Source organism: Hyperolius riggenbachi, chromosome 7 (assembly GCF_040937935.1).
Source record: "Hyperolius riggenbachi isolate aHypRig1 chromosome 7, aHypRig1.pri, whole genome shotgun sequence".
NCBI classification, from domain to species: Eukaryota; Metazoa; Chordata; class Amphibia; order Anura; family Hyperoliidae; genus Hyperolius; species Hyperolius riggenbachi.
Window position 1 is genome coordinate 89338805 of NC_090652.1, and position 11605 is coordinate 89350409.

General features: G+C 41.4%; 1 protein-coding gene across 1 annotated transcript in view; it reads right to left on the reverse strand.

Moving 5' to 3' along the window:
- Positions 1-4021, reverse strand: part of AQP8 (aquaporin 8) — a 142157-nt gene extending 138136 nt beyond the window's left edge. Inside the window, exon 1 of the mRNA XM_068244285.1 lies at positions 3889-4021. The gene's annotated coding sequence lies outside the window, so the exon portion shown is untranslated. The remainder of the gene's footprint in view (positions 1-3888) is intronic.
- Positions 4022-11605: the final 7584 nt, after the last annotated feature.

The window sequence follows — 11605 nt, forward strand, 5'->3', positions numbered from 1 at the left end:
AAATCCGATGGCAAGCAAATGCCATCAGATCAATTTTCAATAGATTTCATACTGAAATCTATTGGAAATCTGTTCCTAGTAAAAAATGTTCCTAAACACATCAGACAGATCAGTGATCTATCTGCTGCTAATCTAACGAGTGTATGGCCACCTTTAGATAGGTAGCTTCCCCCAGTATAGATTAGCTGGGTAGCTGCCCCCAGCGTAGGACTGGATAGGTAGCTTCCCCCAGCGTAGGTTAGATAGGTAGCTTCCCCCAGTGTAGATTAGATAGGTAGCTGCCCCCCGCAAAGATTAGATAGGTAGCTTCCCCCAGCGTAGGTTAAATAAGTAGCTGCCCCAGTATAGTTTAGATAGGTAGCTCCCCCAGCGTAGGTTAAATAGGTAGCTGCCCCCAGTATAGTTTAGATAGGTAGCTTCCCCAGCGTAGGTTGCATAGGTAGCTTTCCCCAGTGTAGGTTAGATAGGTACCTTCCCCCAGTTTAGGTTAGATAGGTAGCTGCCCCCCCAACATAGGTTACATAGGTAGCTTCCCCCTCTGTAGGTTAGATAGGTAGCTCCCCCCAGTGTAGGTTAGATAGGTAGCTTCCCCCAGCGTAGGTTAGATAGGTAGCTTCCCCCAGTGTAGGTTAGACAGGTACCTTCCTCCAGTGAAGGTTAGATAGATAGCTTCCCCAAATATAGATTAGATAGGTAGCTGGCCCCAGCGTAGGTTAGATAGGTAGCCTCCCCCAGCGTAGATTAGATAGGTAGCTTCCCCCAGCGTAGAAGGCAGGAGTAAGGAGGCGGGTGCTGGGCGGAGCGGCGAGTTACAAACTTACCTCCGATCGACGCAGACACAGTCTCCAGCTTCTTCCGACTTCCTCCCCTGGTGTAGCTCGCATTGGTAACAGCGCACCCTGTGATGACATTGGTCACAGCATCAAAGGGGGCGCTGTAACCAAGGCAATGGACGTCAGGGAAGGAAGTCGGAAGATGATGGAGGCTGTGCCTGCGGAGATCGGAGGTGCGTTTTTAACTGCCCGCTCCCCCCCCCACCTCTCCGCCCAGTGCCCATTCCTGCCGTCCAATCGATCCGGGGCCCCATGGCAACAGGTTCGGGGGCGGTGCCCCCGATCAAAGGCCCTAGCGACGCCACTGGTCGCCAAAACATAGATTATCTGAGAGGCTAACTGGCTTCCCCACTAACTGACCTTAGACTGAAGTAGGGACTTCAGATTGTGTGCTTCTCTGAAGGACATTTATTGACATAAAATGCTTGTTGCACTCTGTAAAATGCTGAAGACATTTCAGCACTACATAAATAATATGGTTAATAGGTTACAGAAGGTTCCAGAGTCTTTTGTGGAACAGGCTGTGATTGTGGAACTATGGAATTCCAGTTCTATGGAGAGTATTTAAGCTCCTCTGAGGGCTCGTTTCCAATCCGATTCGCAAATGTAATGCAAGTGGATGGGCCTGTTTCCACTGTAGCGTTGTTGAGGTGTGTTTTTTTCAACTTTGAAAAAACGCTCAACAGAGCCGCAGAATTCGCCTGCAAGTGGAATGCATGCGAATCGCCGCTAATGTATTGAATAGGAAATTCGCATACTGTTTTGGTATACGAATTTTCATGCGAATTTGCATGAAATCAATGGAAAAGCACACTGGCATTGCCATGGTTAAATTCGCATACATCGTCATCCATGCGAATTTTGCCGCAGCGATTTCGCAACGCAATAGTGGAAACGAGCCCTGAGGGAAAGTTAATGATCAGAAATTCCAATCTGGATACAGATGAAAATAGAATGATAGCTTTTGTTAAAATTAAGCAGGGCTGTTTTTAGGCATAGGCAAACCAGGCAGATGCTTGGAGTGACAACTATAGGAGGGGGCACCACAGAGGTAGTCTCAGCACATCGTGATTTATGGAATTCTTACAGCAGATAGATGGTAATTTTAAGACCTAAATAGGCACTGTTGCATTGATTGTTGCAACTATGGTTTGATATCCAGGACAAAATTCTAACTTATAGAGACTGAGGCCACATATATACATCAGACCATTGTCTTTTGAAAATGAAAGATCACAGACCAATTTTACCCCCTTCCATGTAGTATGAGAGCCATACCTACACAGTCTTTTCTATGGAACTCCCCATCAGAAAAAAATCTTTGCAAGATGCTGCACACAAAGATGCTGTACAGACACAAAAGATCAGTATCTGTAAAAGATCTGTTCCTGCCAAAGATCCATTCCTGCAAATTGCATTCATAGTCTATGAGATCTGCAGATCATCATACACACCTTGTTTAACTGACATTCATCTGCAGATCAAGCAATCATCTGCAGATCAGACAATCATCTGCAGATCTGAAAATCCATCCTGGTGGATCTGATCTGCAGATGATGATCTGCAGATATCATAGACTATGAATGCAATTTGCAGGAACGGATCTTTTGCAGGAAAAGATCTTTTGCAGATACTGATCTTTTGAATGTCTACAGCATCTTTGTGTCCAGCATCTTGCAAAGATTTCTGTCTGATGGGGAGTTCAGCTCCATAGAATAGACTGTGTAGGTATGGCTCTCATACTACATGGAAGGGGGTAAAATTGGTCTGTGATCTTTCATTTTCCAAAGACTATGGTCTGATGTGTGTATGAGCCTTAAGGCTATACATTAACAGTACAATGATTATAAAGTGAAAACACACCCCTCAAAGCCATTATTGGAAGGGTTTGTTATATGGGCTCAGTGAGTTTGGGCCAGGGAGATGTATGTGACCTAGTAAGTTTGTTTATCCTTTACCCATTTATTTTGAGAAACATTATTTCTATGTAAACTATCAATTTCTTACTGGTGCACAAAAAGCAAATTGATGCAGGTTATGATCTTCCTGTTCACAAGATTGGGGTAGAGAGAAAAAAGGTGCCTTGCCCGGGATGCCACAATGGCCAGAAACAGCTCTGAAATGAAGTTACAATGAAAAAGCTCGTGCCTCACTGACCTATGGCAATTTTACAACACAACAACTCTTGCGCAGAACAGAAGGAAAACAGAGAAATGCACCCTGTATGTATTTAGAGAGTTTAGCCTCCCCCCTAAGTCACAAGTGTAGTTTAATCTTTCAGGAATCTGGGCAGTCCTTGGCAAAACAGGCAATATGTAAACAGAGGATGTTAACCCTATGTTTGCTTCCATGAAAGCAGGAAGTAGACACACTGCAGATTTATAGCATGATTTGTATGAGCTGTAACAAAGACATGTTTTCTTTAAAGGTTATTATGCTGTTGCTTATCTTTTAGAGCAGAGAGGAAGTTCTGAGTTCAGGTCCGCTTTAAGACCAAGTTAGGTTTAGTCTACAGAGACACTAGAGCACCTAACAAAATAAAGAGCTGGCACTTCCAAAGAAAATCTTTATTGGTTCCATGTAAAAGCTTATAGCCAACGGTTTCAAAACCACATAGGGGACCTTTATCAAGGCAATATTTGGCTCAGAGACAAAAAAAATCTGTCTGCTGCTGAGAATCAGCTCCTGTTAGGGAGGTGGGAGTCAGGCTCCTCTAAACACTCGCATCCAGTGATGTGCACTCAGTAACCACTGCAGCCATAGGAGCCAATTTGCAGCAGGAGAATTATTTTTTAATACTGTATAGAGGGCGTCCTCCCTCTTTTCCAGCTGTTGCACTCCCCCTAGAGACAACGGGTTGGATCCTTGAGGGCCTGAGCCCACTAACACAGTTGAATCCACTTCTGTCCGCTTTTCAGCATCTGTAACATTGATGTGTTGCTGAAAAGCGGACACAACTGCGCACAACTGCGTTAGTGGGCTGAGGCCCTTAGTGTGCGAGACAATACTACCAATGTGATACACTAGAGTGCCTCACGGAAGAGTTTTCTCCTACCTGTGGTTAGAAGTGCCCTATGATGCTGCGTAAGCCACACAATGCATCCCGCTGCTCATCAATGGGAGATGGTCATAGATTTGGGACTCCAGTAGTCTTCTCCAGCCATAAAACATGTTCTATAAGTGTGAGGGGAGGCAGCAAGACAGAGAGAAGGAAGATTACCAGCTCATTTGCTGATAATCCTCCACACTGTATTTAACCACACAGTTGGGCTCAGTGTCAAGTGAGATTCTTATGTCACTGGCATGAAGCCTGTAAATAAAGGTACAGACACATCACTTTAAAGCAAACATGAAACAAAAATAAACTTATGAGATAATGAAGTGTATGTGTAGTACAGCTAACAAATAGAACATTAGCAGCAAAGAAGAGAGTCTCATATTGTTTTCCAGTACAATAAGAGTTAAAAAAAAAAATCAGTTATCTATGCAAAAGAGCTTCTCTGAGTTATTCGACCCAACTGGGTCAAATACAGACCTGATTTCTGAAACACTAAAGCTGTGTACACACCTGAAAGATTAATGAAAGATCACAGACCAATTTTACCCCCTTCCATGTAGTATGAGTGCCATACCTACACAGTCTATTCTATTGTGCTGAACTCCCCATCAGATAAACATCTATGCAAGATGCTGCACACAAAGATGCTGTACACATGCAAAAGATCAGTATCTGCAAAAGATCTGTTCCTGCAAAAGATCTGTTCCTGCAAAAGATCTGTTCATGCAAAAGATCCGTCCCAGCAAAATGCATTCATAGTCTATGAGATCTGCAGATCTCATACACACCTTGTTTAACAGACACTCATCTGCAGATCAGATCCACCAGGATGGATCTTCAGATGAATTTCAGTTAAACAAGGTGTGTATGATGATCTGCAGATATCAGACTATAAATGCATTTTGCAGGAGCGGATCTTTTGCAGGAACAGAGCTTTTGCAGATACTGACTTTTGAATGTGTGCAGCATCTTTGTGTGCAGCTTCTTGCAAAGATTTTTATCTAATGTGGAGTTCAGCACAATAGAATAGACTGTGTAGCTATGGCTCTCATACTACATGGAAGGTGGTAGAATTGGTCTGATATCTTTCATTAATCTTTCAAGTGTATACATAGCTTAACAGCCAATAAACAGCGAGAGACAGCTTGAGATAAGGTTTTACTGCAGGAAGGTAAAAATGGTTAAGATACTGTGTGTAATTAACTTTTTTTCATGAGTTTTTCTCCCAAGGAGATAATTTTTAATCTTCTATTTAGAATAACTGTTCATCACTTTGCAATTGAAAAGGTATCAAAAAAGTAAGTGAAAAAGTACTATCAAAACTGGTTTAAGTATCTTCTTTCTTGCTGGTGATTTTAGGGCTTGTTCACACTGCAGGTGGTTTCAGCTTTTTTTCGCCACGTGAGGTTTTTAGAAACACTTACCGACCGCGTGGACAATGAATGTCTATGAGAAGGTTCATATCAGCATGGGTTGTGCGCTATCCGTTCAGTAAAGCGGAGCGTGTACCATTTTTGAGGCGATTCCGCCTCAATGGAACGTATAGGAGCAATGCAAAACGCTCACAAAATCGCTTTTGTGTAGCGATTGCATTTGCGTTTTTAGGAATAAATACAATTATTTTCCAGGTCAAAGTGTTCACTTCCTGACTTGCGTTAACCGCTAAGCACAAAAATGAATCCGCCCACCCAAGCGCCGGAAATATGGAAAAAAAGACGCCTCAAAAACAGCCCAACACGGACGTACATGCAAGCCGAACGCAACGTGAACAAGGCCTAAAAGGCATTTTATTGACAAGTTTGAAAATATCACCTTGACAGTATATATATATATATATATATATATATATATATATATATATATATATATATATATATATATATATATATACACACACACACACACACACACACACACACATTTTCATTTTTTTTATGCTTCTGGTTTGTTTTAAACTTAACACAGACATTAATACATTCATGCAGCAACAGCACGACAATATGCAAGATGTGTATTCAGTAAGGCTAGTTCTACATTATACATTTTTTAAAAATAGATTAGACATTAGATTCGGAGAAAAGAAATTGAATTCAGTGAAAATCTAATAGAGTGTACTTGAACTGACATTAAATAAACATGGGTACAAATAGTACCAATCCTAGTTAGAACTTGAATGTTTTTACTTTTTTTTTTTCAAGGGTTAATAAATTCAGTGTTTTTTCGATGTAAATGAGGTAATCAAATTCAAGCTGAATGCAGCCTCAGCACTCCCAAAAATAAAATTGAAGCTTTTTAACTTTCTGGTTGAATAAACAACTGGCAACAGAATAGTGGTGAAAACTTCCAAATCTTATTGTTTCTTTTTGTAAAATAAACCAGATTTTACATCACACTGACTTTCTGTACACAGGTCAGTGTTCAAATTTCAGACCTTACATTGAAAACTAGAATATAAGACTGTAAGAAAGTTTATAATTACGGTTACACATACAGGGCCATATGCAATTCACTTTTTTCTCCTGAGTTTTCTCCAAGGTGATATTTTCACAACTTGCAAATAAAATGCTTTTTACATAATCTGCAAGCAAATACTCAAAATAATTTTCGCAGTACTTTTTCACCTTATTTTCAGTACTTTTTCCAATTGCAAAGTGCTACAAATGTATTTTAAATTGAAGATGAAACATCTCATAGGTGAAAACTCAGGAGAAAAGGTGAATTGCATATGGCTCACAATTATCTCTAAAAGTATTTTAATTTCAAGTTTGCTTTAAAAAAATGGAGGCTTGGAGGTTTTATGAGTGGAAAACTAAGAGGATTAAGAAAGTTGGTAACTTGTGGTCCTTTGCTAAGAACAAATGGCTCTCATTCTAGAAGATTAGAAGTTTATATGGTATTCCCAAACAACATTTAGGTCTTTTCTCAAAAACAAAATATTAGTTATTATGAATTTAAATGCTTTTGACTATTCCCTAAAACCCCCAGGGTACCATTGCCTGCAAAACAGTTAAAACCATCATGCATACGTTGGGATGTTTAGCAAGTCAGAATCTGGCATTGTGGGCCAAAGGTATCAAGGCAGAAAGTTTAAATGCAGGTATTTTTTACACCAAGGGCCATATTACCATTTTTGAGATTGCTAGGGGGCCAAACTAGTGAAAATAAACACAGCGTTTGCCAATTGCCCCATGGTACACTATGCCGATTATACAGGTTGCCCTAAGTTAATAAAAAAGATAGGAACTGTATTTTTTGGTTAAGTTGAATCTGTTTAACATTGTGCCCCCTTCTATCACCCTGTGGTCCCTCCTTTCTCTCTGTGTCCCCTATGTGCCTCTTCCTGTCCTCCCTCCTCTCCATATGTACTTTGCTTCTGCATCCTTCGGTCTTCCTGTGCCCCATCCTCTCCCCCTGGGTTTCATGTGTCCTCTCCTCTCTGTTACTCCATCCAATCTTCCTATGCCCCCCATGACTCATCCCCGTGTTCCCTCTTTGCCTCCTCCTCTCCATCTGTGCCCCCTCTTTGCCTACTCCTCTCCCCTTGCGTACACTTCCTTCACTTTCCAGTTCCTCCTACAGAAAATGGAATGAAGCCCAGGTCTGTGGAATTGGTACAAAAATCATGCGACTCCTCAGTTTATGAAACCACCGACTCCAACTCCGACTCCAGGTACCTAAAATTGCTCTGACTCCACAGCCCTGATGAGGCCTACAAAGAAGAGAACACAGTATCTACAGTGAAATATGGTGGAGGTTCAATGATATTTTGGGGTTGTTTTGCTGCCTCTGGCACTAGGTGCCTTGAATGTGTGCAAGGCATCATAAAATCTGAGTATTACCAAAGGATTTTGGGTCGAACTGTAGAGCTCAGTATCAGAAAGCTGGGTTTGCGTCCAAGATTTTGGGTTTCTCAGCAGGACAATGACCCCAAACATACCTCAAAAAGCACCCAGAAATGGATGGCAACAACATGCCGGAGAGTTCTGAAGTGGCCAGCAATGAGTCCAGATCTAAATCCCATTGAACACCTGTGGAGTGATCTTAAAATTGCTGCTGTGAAAAGGCGCCCTTCCAATAAGAGAGACCTGGAGCAGTTTGCAAAGGAAGAGTGGTCCACAATTCCGGGTGAGATGTGCAAGAAGCTTATTGATGGTTATAGAAAGGGACTGATTTCAGTAATATTTTCCAAAGGGTGTGCAAATATTAAGTTAAGGGTGCCACTAAATTTTGTTCAGCCCATTTTTGAAGTTTTGTGTGATGTTATGTCCAATTTTCTTTTTTACCTCCTTTTTTTGTTTTGTTCCAATACGCACAAAGGGAATAAACGTGTATAGCAAAACGTGTTACTGCAATACTTTTCTGTGAGAAAGATTTGATTTTCTGGACAGATTTCTGGGGTGCCAACAGTTTCGGCCATGACTGTATATCAGTTATGCAGGACTCTGGTGGCCATTTTTTTGTTGTCCTATATTAATTATCATGGGACTACAAGGGGGTGACGGAAGTGGCAGAGCAGACACAGGTTTGCTACAAACATTGATGCATGAGGCACCGCAGCAAGGGCCTGCAGGCGGCATGCAATTAAAGATTCAAAAGGGCCACATATAAAGGCTTGGGGGGAGGGGGTCACATTTGGCCTCCGGGCCAGATTTTGGACATGCTTTTTTCACGGTTAAGTGAAAAAATTCCAATTTACTTAGCTAGGTCTTCTTCCCTCAACGTTTCACAATTTTGTCAGTTGTAAATTGGGAAGATCATTCTTTGGTAGATTGAGCAAAATAGAGCCTGAAGAGAAAGGGCATCGGCAGGAGCTGCATTAGAATGAGGCTGTGCTCAGATGCAACTTCATTGGGGGGGCGGTGCCTGTCCACCGCCTTTGCAGCTACTCGTGGAAAAAAGGCATCTGTTTTGCAGTAACTTGTTAAAGAGACACTGAAGCGAAAAAAAAAAATATGATATAGTGAATTAATCTTAGATGCGAGAAAAAAAGGACACAGAAAAACCGGGAGCCCAATATAGTGCAGTATCGTCTGGTTAGATTGGTCAATGTGTGAGATAATATATATATACTCACAAGTGTGGGTTGCACATCAAGCAACCACTGTCAGGCGCATGTGAGGAAGTACCGTCCTCACTCGGTCTTTTCCTTAGGATAGATGTCACGGTCGCAGCTCCAAAAATAAAAAACAGCCTTTTAGCTCAATTGAGGTATAAGACTAAACGGACTCCACTTTGGGAGCCCGCTATGGATGCTAGATAAGGGTTGGAGGCGCCCAAGATATAATTAATAACACTATATTTAGGTAAGAAATTCTTACCTTTTTTCATCAGATTTCAAATAATGAACGTTTCTCAAATGGATAGATAGAGTTTTATTATGCACATCAGACAACGCGTTTCGCGGAAAACAATCCGCTTCATCAGGTTTCAAATCAATCAAATTCAAGTGCCTAAAAATATATACATTTGACAGGGGCTCAAAATCTTGTATACAGTACCAATCAAATTAGTATTAAAAATATATTAAAATATAATAAAATATAAACTTATCAGCTTCAAACGACACATTGTAATATGTATAAAGTATATAAAACATTGCTGTTAGAGACATTGAAGCGAAAACAAAATATGATATAGTGAATTGGTTGTGTACTATGAATAATTACTAGACGTTTAGCAGCAAAGAAAATATTCTCTTACTTTTATTTTCAGGTATATAGTGTTTTTTCTAACATTGCATCATTCTATAATATGTCCAGATTACACAACATTCAGCATTCAAAATGATTCTTTCAGAGCAGTCTTTGAACTAATGACCTCTCCTCTAGCAGAGAAAAAGTAAATAGTTTAATAACACTTGAGATAATAAAAGTCAGATAACAGCCCTCTCCACGACTTTGAAAGTCGCACAGCTTAATTGCTTTTTTGCATAGAGATAACAACTGGAGTTTCTTAACTCTTCCTGTACTGGAAACAATTAGACTGATGCATCTGATCTTAATGTTTTATTTCTTAGCTGTACTACACATAAAAATCATAATATCATTTTTTTTTTCGCTTCAGTGTCTCTTTAAAGGCCAAGTAAATATAATTCTTCATTCCACAAGCTCCATTTCAAAAGAAGAAGAGGATAGGAAGCCTCCATCACACCCAGCAGATTGAGACTCACCAACCTCTAACACTCAGATTTAGGTCTCCATCAACTGCAATGAGGTCATCGCATGCAAACTGTTTTTGGAAGCCAACATCCTCCATTAATGTTAATTTGGTGCATCTGTTGTGAATGCCAGATGTGTATCCTGCCTGTAATTAGGCTCTGCACACCTATGCTGGTAGCCATTTAGATGCAGCCTGTCTTGGGAAGCGCTGCCACCTCTCCCTGTTGTCAGATTTAGGTCTGTCTGCACCTCGGGACACTTAATGCCCGTCCCTCACCTCCCCTGGCAAAGTATGTGATAGGGCCATCACTTCTCCAGGATTCGCAGAGGATAACGTTTCAGTTAAAAAATAAATCCTGGAACGGCTTTATGCTAAACTGGAAAAACCTTTTGAACACTTTTTGTTATCTGGGGACTATAAAGGTATTTCATTGATGAGGTGCAAAAACAAACCCTTTGAGTAAACTCAGTAGTTTATTGAATTACGGCCTTCATTCTGTGCAATGACTTAACAGCCCAGGCATAACTGCTGCACGTCCGAGAAATCCTTTCAACGAAGCTCCATTCAATGCACCCAAGGCAGCGTTTGTATGCGCACATTACAGTAAGGCACAGATCACCGAGCCCATTAATCGTGAGTCGTCCCTCAAGCACTGGCAGAAGAGCATCTGAAGTAGCGGTGCGAGATGGGGAGGGGGGGGGGGTAGAGACCGGGGCAGCTGGGACTTCATAGCTATGTGACACACGTTCCGATGACAACATGGCAGTCAGCCGGTCAGGCTTTTGCATTACATCAGCAAACCGCAGGAGATCCACACAAATTGACTTCAATCTCCCTTCCTGTCTAAGTGCCTCGCTAGAGAGAGAGGAAGGTGCCCATTTAGAGGCTAACTCATTCAAGAAGCTTAAACACTGCCCTTTTCTGCCTGGGTAAATGCAGCCCAAGCAATTACACGCTATTGCTTTGCCATTTGTCATCAGCCCGTTGTGCTCTGGAGAAGGGGCACTTTAGATGTTTGCAAGCGGTGTGGTGCCACCTTTCTTCTTCCAAGGTCATCGCTGGAATGAAGAGGACCTGCTGTGGGAACAGCAAACACAGCTCGAGTGTGTTACCAGAGTACATCGCTCGGGAAAGGCAGCGTTGCCACATCCAGTATTGACTCAGGATCATTTCACATTAGTCACATTCCAGTGCTATTAGCAGCAGCAGCAGCAGCAGCAGCAGTCCTATTCTCTTCCACAGATAAAAGCATGGAACCAGAGAGGGTGCCTACATAAAAGCAGCAATTACATAAGCGGAATTCAGTACAGCCTTCTTCAGACCCATTTCCGGGCCAATTTTTACTCGCATAACAAAACCTTATGTGATGTTAATGATTCAAGAATTTTTTTAATACAAAAAAAAAGACATCCCTGTTACACCAATTTACATATGTTCATAATCTCCTCAGCAGTCTCTGACTTCCTACTCACTCCAAATCGGTCTGAAATACTTCCCTTTAGTAAGATAGACATGCAGGAACAAAGGCATAGCTATGAGGTAAGGAGCAAATGTC